Consider the following 16,295-nt stretch of genomic DNA (forward strand, 5'->3'; position numbering starts at 1 on the left):
CGAGCAGCGATAGAAATACACCGTTTGTTGCAATATGCTTGGGACAACAGTACATTTTCAGGCAGACAAACTTTCGAAATTACAGTAGTTACAATTTTCAACAACAGATGGCGCTGTAAGTGATGTGAAAGATATAGAAGACAACGCAGTCTGTGGGTGCACCATTCTGTACGTCGTCTTTCTGTTGTAAGCGTGTGCTGTTCACAACGTGCAAGTGTGCTGTAGACAACATGGTGTATTCCTTAGAACAGAGGATTTTTCTGGTGTTGGAATTCCACCGCCTAGAACACAGTGTTGTTGCAACAAGACGAAGTTTTCAACGGAGGTTTAATGTAACCAAAGGACCGAAAAGCGATACAATAAAGGATCTGTTTGAAAAATTTCAACGGACTGGGAACGTGACGGATGAACGTGCTGGAAAGGTAGGGCGACCGCGTACGGCAACCACAGAGGGCAACGCGCAGCTAGTGCAGCAGGTGATCCAACAGCGGCCTCGGGTTTCCGTTCGCCGTGTTGCAGCTGCGGTCCAAATGACGCCACGTCCACGTATCGTCTCATGCGCCAGAGTTTACACCTCTATCCATACAAAATTCAAACGCGGCAACCCCTCAGCGCCGCTACCATTGCTGCACGAGAGACATTCGCTAACGATATAGTGCACAGGATTGATGACGGCGATATGCATGTGGGCAGCATTTGGTTTACTGACGAAGCTTATTTTTACCTGGACAGCTTCGTCAATAAACAGAACTGGCGCATATGGGGAACCGAAAAGCCCCATGTTGCAGTCCCATCGTCCCTGCATCCTCAAAAAGTACTGGTCTGGGGCGCCATTTCTTCCAAAGGAATCATTGGCCCATTTTTCAGATCCGAAACGATTACTGCATCACGCTATCCGGACATTCTTCGTGAATTTGTGGCGGTACAAACTGCCTTAGACGACTCTGCGAACACCTCGTGGTTTATGCAAGATGGTGCCCGGCCACATCGCACGGCCGACGTCTTTAATTTCCTGAATGAATATTTCGATGATCGTGTGATTGCTTTGGGCTATCCGAAACATACAGGAGGCGGCGTGGATTGGCCTCCCTATTCGCCAGACATGAACCCCTGTGACTTCTTTCTGTGGGGACACTTGAAAGACCAGGTGTACCGCCAGAATCCAGAAACAATTGAACAGCTGAAGCAGTACATCTCATCTGCATGTGAAGCCATTCCGCCGGACACGTTGTCAAAGGTTTCGGGTAATTTCATTCAGAGACTACGCCATATTATTGCTACGCATGGTGGATATGTAGAAAATATCGTACTATAGAGTTTCCCAGATCGCAGCGCCATCTGTTGTTGAAAATTGTAACTACTGTAATTTCGAAAGTTTGTCTGCCTGAAAATGTACTGTTGTCTCAAGCATATTGCAACAAACGGTGTATTTCTATCGCTGCTCGTTTAGTTTTTATTGCCGTTTCAAATATACCGGTCATTTTTGAAACACCCTTATGCGTTGGGGGGGATACTTGCAGTTTCGTTGTTGCGATATGTAGTTCGAACCATTCCAAACAACTGCTGCACATCACGCCTTTCATACGACGCCCAGTCTCACCTTGAAGCATTGGATTGTTTCCCGGTACAAACAAAATTATTTGTAAAGCGAAATTCTACATAGACATTCGATAAAGCGATCCCAGATTAGTCAAGTGCGACGTTTGGTTGAGCGATATTTATTGACAGGGACTATAAAGCAGCGAGAACAATCGATACTCCAGTAGCAGTCCTTGCGCACTTACCCTGTCACGTGTTCCTCCCTGGCCTGCTGTGTGTGCTTAGCGTCACGCAGCAGCTCCACACACAAGGAGAACACAGTAAGTGGCATAACCCGATTTTCCAGAAACTTCGGTCAGTGGAAGAGGAGTCGAAATAAGTGAACACATGTCTCGACTTATCCGTAGATACTCGACCGTTTATGAGAAAACGACCGTCAAAGTCTTCGACATAATTTTGATGCCTTCTCTCGCGAGCAGCTCAGCCCGATTGGTGGCACAGTGGCTACCTTTTCCGACTGTGGCGTTTTGCATCCCGTGTTCAAAACGCGGTAATAGTTTTTATTTATGCTATTCCTTTACCTATCCATGTCCGTAGGAGGGGATACGAGCGTGTTATATTAATTGTAAAACTACAACTGGTTTTGACAGTAAGTGTCGTACATTTGTTAAATAATATCCATGTTATGGAATTTTCATGGGTTAATTTTTTTTAATTCTCATATTCTTATATTTCTTCTTACTATATCAGTTCTTAATTCACATATCTCATCTTATGTTTATTCGCCAGGAAGATTTGGTGTATTCACGTTTGAGGACACCAATCGTAGAAACATTCGAAAATAGAAATTGTGAACAATACGAGCATCGCAAGAAGGCAAGTTTGCACACAGCAACACTTCTTTGTATGAATTTTACTTGTAAGCAAACATCGTCAACACTGCTGAAGATTTCTTATGTTGGCAAAAATTTAGCACCAAACCACGCGTAACGGATCACCTTTCCGAAAACTTGCGCTTGCAATTCATTATCAATCCAGATACATCACAGGAACTTCAACGAAAATGATTTAAAATAATTTTTTCCTTCATTTATTGTCTTTCCTTTCTTTGTAATTCGTTCACCCTATAATTAGTAGACGAATAAGGACAAGGTTATTTCAATACGTATTGGAAAACATTCGTGTATTAATCCTCTATGGAGATCGGATAAAAATAAAAATTAAAAATAAAAGAATTATAATCGGAATTCGAACACAGGACGCAGAAGTGTGAAACCGCGACGCCAGCCACTATGCCATCGCTTCTGTTGAACTATTTCCGCGCTAAAAGGCACATAAAGTGCCTCGAAAATTTTGCTCGTTTTCTTCCGATCGATCGAGTATCTACGGGTAAGCCGAGACACGTGTTAGCTTATTTTGGCTCCTCTTCCACTGAGCAAAGTTTCTGGGAAATCGGTTACGGAACTTGCCGTGCTCTCCTCGTCGGTTGTACTGGGTACTGGTTATCTTCGAGTTTTACTGTCCCTATTAATAAATATCGCTAAGCCGAATATCGCATTGGACTAATCTGAGACAGCTCTGTCGAATTTGTACGTAAAATTCCGCTTTAAAACTCATTTTGTGTGTAACAGGAAACAATCCGACGTTTCCGTTGACACTGGCTGTCACATGAAACATATAATGAGCAGTACTTGTTTGAACCGATTCGACCAACAGATTGATTCGATCAACAGATTGCAAAAACGATATTTCAAATATCTGAAAATCAGTAATTTCATAAAAACATGTACATTCTAAATGCTTGAAGGTGCGATTCAAAGAACTGAAGATATGAAATGTTGGGTAAGATCTATTTTTTTAATATATCCTGTGAGCAAATGGTCAATTTAGACGAGCTCATCATCGTTAAAGATGTAATACTCACTTGGGTCCGATTAATTCTGCTATGAAAAATTATGTAATTCGACATAAGCTGCTTGGTAATTTACCGAAAAGAAAGGAAAAGGTGCAGCGTCTAACAACCCTACCACAACAAAGGTCAAAAATTAATTATGATTGTAGTGTTGCTCACACTGCTAAATATTACATTTTCGGGCAACAACAAAGTTATATTATGTGGCAGGTGTCATTAAAGCACAGTTAATAAAGTCATTTCTTGAAATAATGGATAAACTGGGCACTCATCTTTTCGTGTTTCCCACACTGGTCTCGTTGTGAACTCATGGCTCAATCGTCGAAAATCTAAGTAGTGATCATTCCATGCTCGGATGCAAAGAGGCGTAGGTGTTATTCTGCGATATTCAAAAGCTTTATAGATGTGTTTCATAAACCATTCTTGAAGATTAAATTTTTGCAAGTTAAGACAATGGTGATGTAAAAAAGTAATCAGCACTCCGAACTTAAGTTACACTTCTTTTTTATTACTTTTGTTGCAATATCACGTAACTCGTTCCAAAACATCACTTCACAATATAAAACATGCTTGAAAATATCTTCCTCACTGTTAAAGTTCACATTTCATAAACTGACTACAATTTGCGTGTTTTTACCATGACGACCAAGGCTTGACTCTCTAATAACCGCTTACGCGCCCAAAAATCAGAGTTACAAGTACGTCAAAGATCATAGTGACAAAAGAAAGAATACACATAAGAATAATATCATTGCAATATATACATATCGATGTATCGAAGTACCTCTACATTAATGAAATCAAATCTGAATGTTGTCACAGAAATATGTAAACTATTTTACAGAAACTCAGTAGAATACTGCTGGTATGGAGAGGTTGAGGTGAGGTTCCGTAATGCTTACGTAATTCAAGTACCACTACAAGCGCTAGAGAATGACCCACGCTGTATCGTTTTAATTTTAGAACGAGTCACTAATGATTAAAGCTGATATGCTGTATGGCTGAAATATTAAAGATACGTTTAGGCCGGACCGAGTGGTAAGGACGATTCGTTCACTCTCTGTCCCACGCATTCGCTTCGTCACGTTCCTCACGTGCAGACACAAGCAACTGGTTGTACGCAAACCCTAATTGTGTATGGCGGTGTCGAAGTGCGCAAATCTGACAGGGGTGTGGGGAGCAGGGAGGCGGACCGTTCCCAGCGGAGGACAGCGACGGGGGAGGCGGATATGGCCGCTATCGACCCGCTTGTCTGCAGCTGGTATCGATAATTAAAAAAGCAGAGAGATAGCGGCGCAAACACAGCTGCGCCGGAGTGGGCCGCCGATAACCGCTGCGGTGGGACGTGGCAGTGGCAGAGGCTGGCATGCCAGTGGCGGCCGTGTTGTGTACTGTGCCAGGCACGCGGCTCGGCTGTCGATGCGCGTAGCCCGTCCCCTGTCCGCAAGTCTGCGTGTTCGAAACGCACGAACAGTGTTTCTAAAAGGCTGCCTACATGGCTTCGGTCTCCGTTTTCCAGACTAAGCCGCCAGTGGCCGGCCGAAGTGGCCGAGCGGTTCTAGGCGCTACAGTCTGGAGCTGCGCGACTGCTACGGTCGCAGGTTCGAATCCTGCCTCGGGCATGGATGTGTGTGTTGTCCTTAGGTTAGTTAGGTTTAAGTAGTTCTAAGTTCTAGGGGACTGATGACCTCAGAAGTTAAGTCCCATAGTGCTCAGAGCCATTTGAACCATTTTTAAGCCGCCAGTGCTCAATCTGCACAACTATGATTAGAACAAAACCCTCACAATGGAGGGATCTAGTATCAGTGGCCCCACGAGGATCACGCCCATTACTCTTCTCCATATACAGGGTGGTCCATTGATAGTGACCGGGCCAAATATCTCACGAAATAAGCATCAAACGAAAAAAACTACAAAGAACGAAACTCCTCTAGCTTGAAGGGGGAAACCAGATGGCGCTATGGTTAGCCCGCTAGATGGCGCTGCCATAGGTCAAACGGATATCAACTGCGTTTTTTTAAATAGGAATCCCCATTTTTTACTACATATTCGTGTACTACGTAAAGAAATATGAATGTTTTAGTTGGACCACTTTTTTGGCTTTATGGCGCAGTAATAGTCACAAACGTATAAGTACGTGGTATCACGTAACATTCCACCAGTGCGGACGGTATTTGCTTCGTGATACATTACCCGTGTTAAAATGGACCGTTTACCAATTGCGGAAAAGGTCGATATCGTGTTGATGTATGGCTATAGTGATGCTGCTCGGTATCCTGGACGACATCATCCAAGTGTCTGGACCGTTCGACGCATAGTTACGTTATTTAAGGAAACAGGAAGTGTTCAGCCACATGTGAAACGTCATGCACGACTTGCAACAAATGATGATGCCCAAGTAGGTATTTTAGCTGCTGTCGCGGCTAATTCGCACATCAGTAGCGCGAGAATTGGGAATCTCAAAAGCGTCGGTGTTGAGAATGCTACATCAACATCGATTGCACCCGTACCATATTTCTATGCACCAGGAATTGCATGGCAACGACTTTAAAAGCCGTGTACAGTTCTGCCACTGGGAACAAGAGAAATTACGGGACGATGACAGATTTTTTGCACGCGTTCTATTTAGCGACGAAGCGTCATTCACCAACAGCGTTAACGTAAACCGACATAATATGCACTATTGGGCAACGGAAAATCCACGTTGGCTGCGACAAGTGGAACATCAGCGACCTTGGCGGGTTAATGTATGGTGCGGCATTATGGGAGGAAGGGTAATTGGCCCCCATTGTAGCGATGGCAATCTGAATGGTGCAATGTATGCTGATTTCATACGTAATGTTCTACCGATGTTACTACGAGATGTTTCACTGCATGACAGAATGGCGATGTACTTCGAACATAGTGGTTGTCCGGCACATCGCTCGCGTGCGTTTGAAGAGGTATTGAATAGCATATTTCATGACAAGTGTATTGGTCGTCGAAGCACCATACCATGGCCCGCACGCTCGCCGGATCTGACGTCCCCGGATTTCTTTCTGTGGGGAAAGTTGAAGGATATTTGCTATCTTGATCCACTGACAACGCCTGACAACATACGTCAGCGCATTGTCAATGCATGTGCGAACATTACGGAAGGCGAGCTACTCGCTGTTGAGAGGAATGTCGTTACACGTATTGCCAAATGCATTGAGGTTGACGGACATCATTTTGAGCATTTATTGCATTAATGTGGTATTTACAGGTAATCACGCTGTAACAGCATGCGTTCTCAGAATGGTAAGTTCACAAAGGTACACGTATTACATTGAAACAAACGAAATAAAATGTTCAAACGTACCTACGCTCTGTATTTTAATTTAAAAAACCTACCTGTTACCAACTGTTCGTCTAAAATTTTGAGCCATATCTTTGTGACTATTACAGCGCCATCTATCACAAAGCGCAAAAAGTGGTCCAACTAAAACATTCATATTTCTTTACGCACTACACGAATATGTAATAAAAAAGGGGGGTTCTTACTTTTAAAAAACCAATTGATATCCGTTTGACCTATGGCAGCGCCATCTAGCGGGCCAACCATAGCGCCATCTGGTTTTCCCCTTCAAGCTAGACAAGTTTCCTTCTTTGTAGTTTTTCGATTGACGCTTATTTTGTGAGATATTTCGCCCGGTCACGATCAATGGACCACCCTGTATACACTGAGGTGTCAAAAGTCATGCGGTACCTCCTGATATTGTCGGACCTCCTTTTCCCGGCCGCAGTGCAGCACCTCCACGTGACCTGGAGTCAACAAGTCGTTGCTAGTTCCCTGCAGAAACATTGAGCCATGCCGCATCTATAGCTGTCCATAATTGTGAAAGTGTTGCCGGAGCAGTATGTTGTGCACGAACTGAGCTCTCGATTGTGTCTCATCAATGTTCGATGGAATTAGTGTCGGGCGAATGGGTGGCCTAATCATTCGCTCGAATTGTCCAGAATGTCATATAAATCAGTCACGAACAATTGTGGCCCGGTGGCATGACATCGTTGTTTTGGAACGTGAGCTTCATGAACGGCGGCTGCAAATGGTCTCCATAACCACCTCCAGTGAATGATCAGCTCAGTTGGATAAGAGGGCCTAGTCCACTCAATGTAAACACGGCCCACAACATTATGAAGCCACCATCCGCTTGCAGAGTGCATAGTTGACAACTTAGAGCCTTGACTTCCTCAGGTCAAGGCAACTCTCGAACCCTACCATCAGCTCTTACCAACGAAATCGGGACTCACCTGACCAGGTCACGGTTTTCCGTTCGCCTAGGATCCAACGGACGTGATCACAAGCCTAGGGGAGGTACTGCAGGTGATGTCATTCAGTTAACAAAGGCAATTTCGTCGGTCGTCTGCTGCCATAACCTATTAACGCCGAATTTTGCCCCTAAGGGATACGTTCAAGCCCCACATTGCTTTCTGCTGTTATTTCACACAGTGTTGTCGCCTGTTGGCAATGACAACTCTACACAGACGCCGCTCCTCTCGGTCGTTAAGTGAAGGTTGTCTGCCACTGCGTTGTCCGTGGTGAGAAGTAATACTTGGAATCTGGTATTCTCGGCACACTCTTGACATTATGGATCTCGGCCTACTGTATTCCCTAATGGTTTCCGAAATGAAATGTACCATGCGTCCAGCTCCAACCACCATTCCGCATTGAAAGTCTGTTAATTACCGTCGTGAAACCATTATCACGTCGTAAACCGTTTCGCATGAAGCACTTGAGTAGATGTGACAGCTCCGCCAATGCATTACCCTCTTTTACCTTGTGTGTGCAATACTGCCGCTATCTGGATACGAACATATTGCTATCCCACATCTTTTGTCACCTCAGTTTATAAATCAATAAGCCATCTTACAGTATGTGCCGAAGCTTTCAGCACGTTCCATTGTCAAACCCCCCCACCCCCATTCCCTATCGCCCCCCAAAATATTGATCTTTACATGACCTCTTGCCCTCTAGCAATGTGACCAAAATACTTGCTGATATCATTATTGTGCAGCTACTGACTAAGGTCCACTGTGGTCTCTGAGTATCGTATCGCAGCCAAACATGGTAGATGTGCTAATGCGTTAATGCTGATCCGATTTACGCTGGAAAAAAATTAGATCCAATTTTGGCAACCAGATGCAAATCTTTCGCAGTAAGTGCAAGAAAGAAGAACAGAAACGTTTCCATATTGAGGAAGGGGACGTGGGTAGAAAAGGTCGAAAAAGGGAGAAAGGCATAATGCATAATGTTGATTTTATTAATAATCACCGCCTACAGGATGTATTCAATATGAGCACCGGAGAGGTCGATGAGATGCTGCAGCCGTACAATGGCGTGATTAATAGTTGCTCACAGCAGGGCCGGTGGAATCTGAGCAACGTTTTCCTGTATACTGGCCTTCAGATCAGGTACAGCCAGAACATCTCCCTGGTAAACACGCTCTTCTAGATACCCCCAGAGTAAAAGTCACATGGATTCAAATTGGCTGATCTTGCAGGTCATGCATCTCGAAAATCTCTGGAAATAACACGTCCGTTTAAGATTGTGTTAAGTAGATCTATCAGTGGGCGAAAACAGTGGTTGCAGCACAGTTGCGCTCTTCCAAAGTAGGCATGACGTGGTGCACAAGGGCGTCTCGATGATGTTCAGGCGTCACGGTACCCCTGACAGCCCTACGGGTGCATTATCTTTAAAGAAGAGCGGACCGAGAGTAAAGATGTTTGTAAATCCATACCACACAGTCACATACGGTGAGTTAAATGGCTCTTCGTGCACAACCTTCGGTTTAACAGTACCGCGAATGCGGCAGTTCTGTGGATTCACTGCACCCGGTTGTGTAAAATGTGCCTCGTCACTCCAGAGAATATTGCCCGGGTACATGTCGTTAACTCTGATAGGTGCCGGACGCGGAAGAGCAAATTCCGAACGTTGCTGCGAATCATGAGGTTCCAGTTGTTACACTGTCTCCGCCTTGTACGCGTACCAGTGTAAAATAGATTGCAAAACTTCTTGTGCTCTTGACCTTAGGATCGGCAGTTCTCGTGACACAGCACGGGCACAAGCACCAGCTGAGGGTATGTGCTGCATGGTCAGTTACAGCAACTGCAACCTCGTCAATAACTTCTACCGGCAGAGGGCAGCTTTTACTCCACCATTCCACACCAAGCTCACCAGTGGTTTCGAATTTCATTATCAAGTTCTTAAAACCATTTAATGTTGTCGGGTCTCTACTCAAGATCTTTCAGTCAGCGACACTTTCTCGATGCAGCACTGTAATGGCTGCCGTTCACATAAAATAGTCTCAGTAACAGTGCACGGTCTCTCTCCCCGATAGCCGTACTGTTCATTCACGTTATGGCTTCTCAAATGACAGCGTGGATGTCATACCGTCATACAAAGAATGCGCAGCGTCAGACTTGCATGCAGTGTCCAAAATTGGTGCTAAATTTTTTACAGCGTAAATCGGTTCCTGAAAAACGCATTAGCATTTCTACCAAGTTTCGTTACCATACGATTATTACAGCCTACACTGGACCTTCGTGGGTAGCTGCACTTTAATTATAACTGTTGTGGCGTAACAAGCTAGTCACGCCACACTGAGGAGGAAGCCGAAAGGCACGCGTACACACACGCCGACTGGCGTCAAGTCTGGAACAGGATACGTATTGAATACTATAAAGAAAATACGTATCTTTGGAATATACTTAACTTTTAATCAATCCTTGTGATACATCTCTCTTGACTATACAAATGAGACTCGTAAGATACATGCACTGTGACAATTGGCGCCTTGCTAAGTCGTAGCCATTAACTTAGCTGAAGGCTATTCTAACTGTCTCTCGGCAAATGAGAGCAAAGGCTTCGTCAGTATAGTCGCTAGCAACGTCGCCGTACAACTGGGGCGAGTTCTCGTACGTCTCTCGAGACCTGCCGTGTGGTGGCGCTCGGTCTGCGATCACACAGTGGCGACACGCGGGTCCGACATGTACTAATGGACCGCGGCCGATTTAAGCTACCACCTAGCAAGTGTGGTGTCTGGCGGTGACACCACAATAACCACCCAGTATTGCATCTGATTTTGGCTGACAAGAATCGACTGTTTTGTTCCGTTGTCAAATTCCTCAGGATCGATTCACTAATTCAATGTGCTGCCCGTGGTATTCGAAGTCATCTTCTATAGCTCCACAATTCCATCCAATCCTGCCCATTACATTCGAAGTTATCTTCCATAGCGCCACTTTTCCAGAACATCAATCCTGGGACGAGTCATAGTCTTAATTGTCATAATTTCAGCTGCTTAAGTCGCGATAGGGAAGATCAGAGTTCCGACGAGGGTGAGCTTTGTTTTGGCAGTGACGGAAGGGGGCTTCCAAATGCCAGAAAGTTTTGCTGTAGAATTTCTCGCAGTCAAAATACATTATTTATCTCAGGCACGCAGTCCGTAGTATCAGTGACTACGGATCGTAAATACTCGAAGCGACTAACGATACTGTGGCCTGTAATTCTTGTGATGTACGTTTGTTGTCGTTAGGGTGATGTACAACTGAAATTATACACTAAATTGTACACTAAATTACGCACTAAATGAAATAGCAGTCAATCAAAATTAGTTCGGTATACTGCCACTCGATGAATCTTTGAGCGAAAATATAATAAAATTTTCTGTTTATTCTGAACATTGCCATCTTAAATATCTTTGCTCACTGAACACAAGGGCGATACATAGGCTTTGGTTTCCAGAAATTGCATAATTAAGTAAAGCGCGGGCAAGCTAGCAGGTAACAGTCGAGTCGAGTCGCAGTCTTGTTCAGTAGTAGTTGCGGAGTCCTGGAGAAAGGGTGTTGTATTATGGCGTAATGAGCAGCTTTGACATCGGAGGTGTCACACAGGTATTTTTGTTCGAGATGTTCCATGACGTGTAACCTGAGGATAAACTATGTTTTTCAAGATGGCAGTATAAAGAGATGGCATTTCAGAGAAAGGTAACTTATTTTGAGTTTGTTAGCTGCAAGCGTGAGTTCGGTAATAATTACTGTGCAAAGATTCCATTGTGATACCTTCGTGCTGGTCATCAGGGAGAACTATCAATCACGTGTTCAGCATTCTAATTAGCCCTCGCTCATTTAGACTAGCGTAAGAAGATAGTATTAGAAAGTCTAATGGCACAAATGGCTCTCAACACTATGCGACTTAACTTCTGAGGTCATCAGTCGCCTAGAACTTAGAACTAATTACACCTAACTAAAAGAAGGACATCACACACATCCATGCCCTTGTGAACTGTTCTTTTATGCAATCTAATCTACAGCCAGATGCACATTACATAATTAAAATCACATTCATGAAAAGTAATTTGCGAAAATATGGTTCAAATGATTCAAATGGCTCTGAGCACTATAGGACTTAACATCTGAGGTCATCAGCCCCTAGAACTTAACCTAACTAACCTAACTTAAACCTAACTAACCTAAGGACATCACACTCATCCATGCCCGAGGCAGGATTCGAACCTGCGACCGTAGCGGTCACTAGAATCCAGACTGTAGCGCCTAGTACCGCACGGCCACTCCAACCGTCTAGAAAGTCAAGAAAGTAAATAATTCTAACAGAAATATTTCATACAAGCAGAGATTATGGGTACGATGATTCACAGAGAGAATTCTGATGATTCATATTATCACTATTTAAAAAACAGTCGTAGATTGCACAGTGTTCTTTATTAACTCAAGAACGACGCGTTTCGCCTGGATAGGGCTTCATTAGGATATGTTAAAAAATCAGAAATCTCAACGGGCCGAGCGGCCCATCCGTATTCGCATATTGCATACATGTAAAGAATTTTCTCAAACCTACGGCTGTTTTTCGCGTTAGTATAACAGGGTTGTAGCCTCTCCCCGATGCTATTCAATCTGTATATTGAGCAAACAGTAAAGGAAACAAAAGAAAAGTTCGGAGTAGGTATTAAAATCCATGGAGAAGAAATAAAAACTTTGAGGTTCGCCGATGACATTGTAATTCTGTCAGAGACAGCAAAGGACTTGGAAGAGCAGTTGAATGGAGTGGACAGTGTCTTGAAAGGAGGATATAAGATGAACATCAACAAAAGCAAAACGAGGATAATGGAATGTAGTCGAATTAAGTCGGGTGATGCTGAGGGAATTAGATTAGGAAATGAGACGCTTAAAGTAGTAAAGGAGTTTTGCTATTTGGGGAGCAAAATAACTGATGATGGTCGAAGTAGAGAGGATATAAAATGTAGACTGGCAATGGTAAGGAAAGCGTTTCTGAAGAAGAGAAATTTGTTAACATCGAGTATTGATTTAAGTGTCAGGAAGTCGTTTCTGAAAGTATTTGTATGGAGTGTAGCCATGTATGGAAGTGAAACATGGACGATAAATAGTTTGGACAAGAAGAGAATAGAAGCTTTCGAAATGTGGTGCTACAGAAGAATGCTGAAGATTAGATGGGTAGATCACATAACTAATGAGGAGGTATTGAATAGAATTGGGGAGAAGAGGAGTTTGTGGCACAACTTGACAAGAAGAAGGGACCGGTTGGTAGGATATGTTCTGAGGCATCAAGGGATCACGAATTTAGCATTGGAGGGCAGCGTGGAGGGTAAAAATCGTAGAGGGAGACCAAGAGATGAATACACTGAGCAGATTCAGAAGGATGTAGGTTGCAGTAAGTACTGGGAGATGATGAAGCTTGCATAGGATAGAGTAGCATGGAGAGCTGCATCAAACCAGTCTCAGGACTGAAGACCACAACAACAACAACGGCTGTTTTTCAAATAATAGCAATACAAACTTGCTATACCACGACGCCAAGATGGGATGGAATAATAATATTCATATTACTTGAAATTTATTTTTGTGTCATTAAACGAACTGAATTTCGAAGCACTTCCTTTGGCATTTATGAACATTTCACAAAACATATCACCATCGTTCAAAGAAATATGTTCCGTATACATTGTCACCCCTTGTTCTGTTAAGTGAACTATAAGTTACAATTTTGGAAAGGAAATCAAAAATTTATTTGCTAAAACATCTGCCGCACTGTCATTTGTTTCAGATCGTCATTTGCACTGGAGACTGTGGTGTGCGTACTGTAAGACCTTCGGTACACACACGATCAAATTATTTGACTTGTAGCTCTAACGAAGTAGGCGAGTGTCAGCAATATGTCTCGTGGTTTTATTGTGGCGTGTTTATCTTCTGCCGTAAGGTCAGACGATAGAAATGCCACTTGCACGCTTAGAGTAGCAGATTGACGGTGACCAACTTTAAACAGAGCTTGATTAATTTTCTCACACATTTATTAAAATAATAAAAATGCTATTTACAACTATAGACTAATACAGACTGATGCAGACTAACTCATCGGAGGTCTGTACACTCGTTATAATACCTCGAGCGTTCAGGTATCACTGCGCGAGTGTGATCCGCGAGGAGAAAAGGTTCTACGTTAGCAGCAATCTCATTGGCTGCGTTACATATTAATACGCGGATCGGCTGAAGCAGAATTTGGTCCGTCTCTATGACAGCGCCATCTCGTAGTACGGAGACGGACGGACGAGCCCTGCGCCTGCGCTGTTGTGCTTAGCGGGGAGCGCTCTAGTGGGAAAGTTGTGTACGCGCTGACTACGCGGAACTATGTACACAACAGAGACAGAGTAGAATCAAGTTATCCGTTGCAAGGTAAGAATCTGTTACATGGCCCAAATGAACATTTCTGACGGAATATTAAGAACAGCTTTCAGTTGGTGAAATTTCATGTGAATTCAACAGACGCTTTTTTTTACCAGGGCACATGTCAACTATGAAACACTTAGTTGTTCAGAGTATTCGTGTGAACTGTTCTTTTATGCAATCTAATCTACATCCAGATGCACATTACATAATTAAAATCACATTCATGAAAAGTAATTTGCGAAAATGTGGTTCAAATGATTCAAATGGCTCTGAGCACTATGGGACTTAACATCTGAGGTCATCAGCCCCTAGAACTTAGAACTACTTAAACCTAACTAACCTAAGGACATCACACACATCCATGCCCGAGGCAGGATTCGAACCTGCGACCGTAGCGGTCGCGCGGTTCCAGACTGTAGCGCCTAGAACCGCTCGGCCACTCCGGCCGGCTGCGAAAATAAACACATCCTCAAAAGAAGTAGAGTAGCTACGTCGATTCCAGATCTGAATCTGTAATCGTAAATTTAGAAGCCAGACAGTTTTCAGATTGTTCGCGAGAAATTAATAAACACAATTTCAGCCTACAGTTTCCAAAAATGCTAGTATCTTTCACAACCAGCATGATAATGCAATCTGTCAAAAGGCAGCATCTACGAGGCAGTTGTTTGTCGACAACAGTATTCCTGAAATGGATTAGCTCAACATCCAATATCACTGTCTTCTCTGCTTTCGGGTCTGGAGGAAGAATGGGCCTCCATTCCTCCACAGACAATCAGACACTTTACTGAAATTGTACCCAGCAGGTCTCAAGCTGTCATTTTTGTAAAGGATAGACAGTCCCCTCCCCAATATTATTGTCCACTAACAGGTATCTGCATGGTTTTGACCATATAGTGTGTGCTACATACTGGTTTAAGATGAGTGATTACCATCAAGTTCAGAATCACATAGGAGTGTAAGCCACAGATCGAAAAAGAGTAAGAAATCAGATCCTCCTTCTTTGACAGGAACATCAAATAAACAGCTCGAACTCCTCAAAATGTCTGATCCACTTTCAGGTGGACCACGATCCATATTCCACGTATTTCCACCGATTCAGCAGGAAAGAAGCAAAGAAACATGTTTGCGAAGAAGAAAGCACGTAGAGCACACTGCCTGGATACTCTCCAGTCCGGATGTAGTTAGTGCTGGACAGCAACAACAGACTCAGCATGGAACGCCGGATGTTAGGAAGTTCCCGTACAGCGAGCTAATCTGGCAGATGCCCGAGAACCTTTCTCACACAGTGTCCAAAAAGACAATGGAGCACGTCATCTTTGAACGAACACGCTCCTCCTACACTGCTGGAATAGCTGCGCCACTGAAGTACAGCTCAGCTCTGCGCCCCCCCCCCCCCCCCCCCCCCGCCGGTCGTCATGAGGTGACGGTCGCAGTGCGCCCTGGGACAAGGGGAATGTCTTTCGCAGCCAGACTGCACAGGAGGAATGTGTACAGGAAAGACTGCTATCTAATCTAAAACTGGCAAAAAATTCATATTTCTGCACAGCGTCCTCTGTTATGCGCATCGAACCAGAACTGACCTTTTTTTAGAGTTCCATATCTCAATCGGCATGTAATCCCTGACACAGCACTCGTTAAAGCCTGTGCTATGATAAGTGAGCGGGATTCACCTTATGAGAAAGGATTTTCGCATAGATATCGACCGTGTGTACCTGAATGTGGGCAAATAAGACTTACATCCTCTCTGCAATAACAATGTTTCGTCAACTAAGTTCGAACTGCAATCACACGTCATGATGGAACAAAAGCAAACCAGAATATGCTACCAATGCGACAATAATACGGTCGCCAGCCTAATTATTCATTAACTGAGTTTCTTCCCTGTACAAGTTGGTATATATTCATGCAAAACAACAAGTTGTAACACTGCATAATATAGTTGAATTTTAGAACCAGAAAATCTATTGAACTGATGGTTTCACGTTCTGTACTGATATGGAAAATCATGAATACATAACACTACACTATAATGTTTACTACAAAACTTTATACTGTCTATTAATCTGATTAAAATCGGGAATAGGTTACCCTAGAAATTGTACTTTCATGCCACACACAAAAT

The sequence above is a fragment of the Schistocerca nitens genome, chromosome 5 (assembly GCF_023898315.1).
Source record: "Schistocerca nitens isolate TAMUIC-IGC-003100 chromosome 5, iqSchNite1.1, whole genome shotgun sequence".
NCBI lineage: Eukaryota > Metazoa > Arthropoda > Insecta > Orthoptera > Acrididae > Schistocerca > Schistocerca nitens.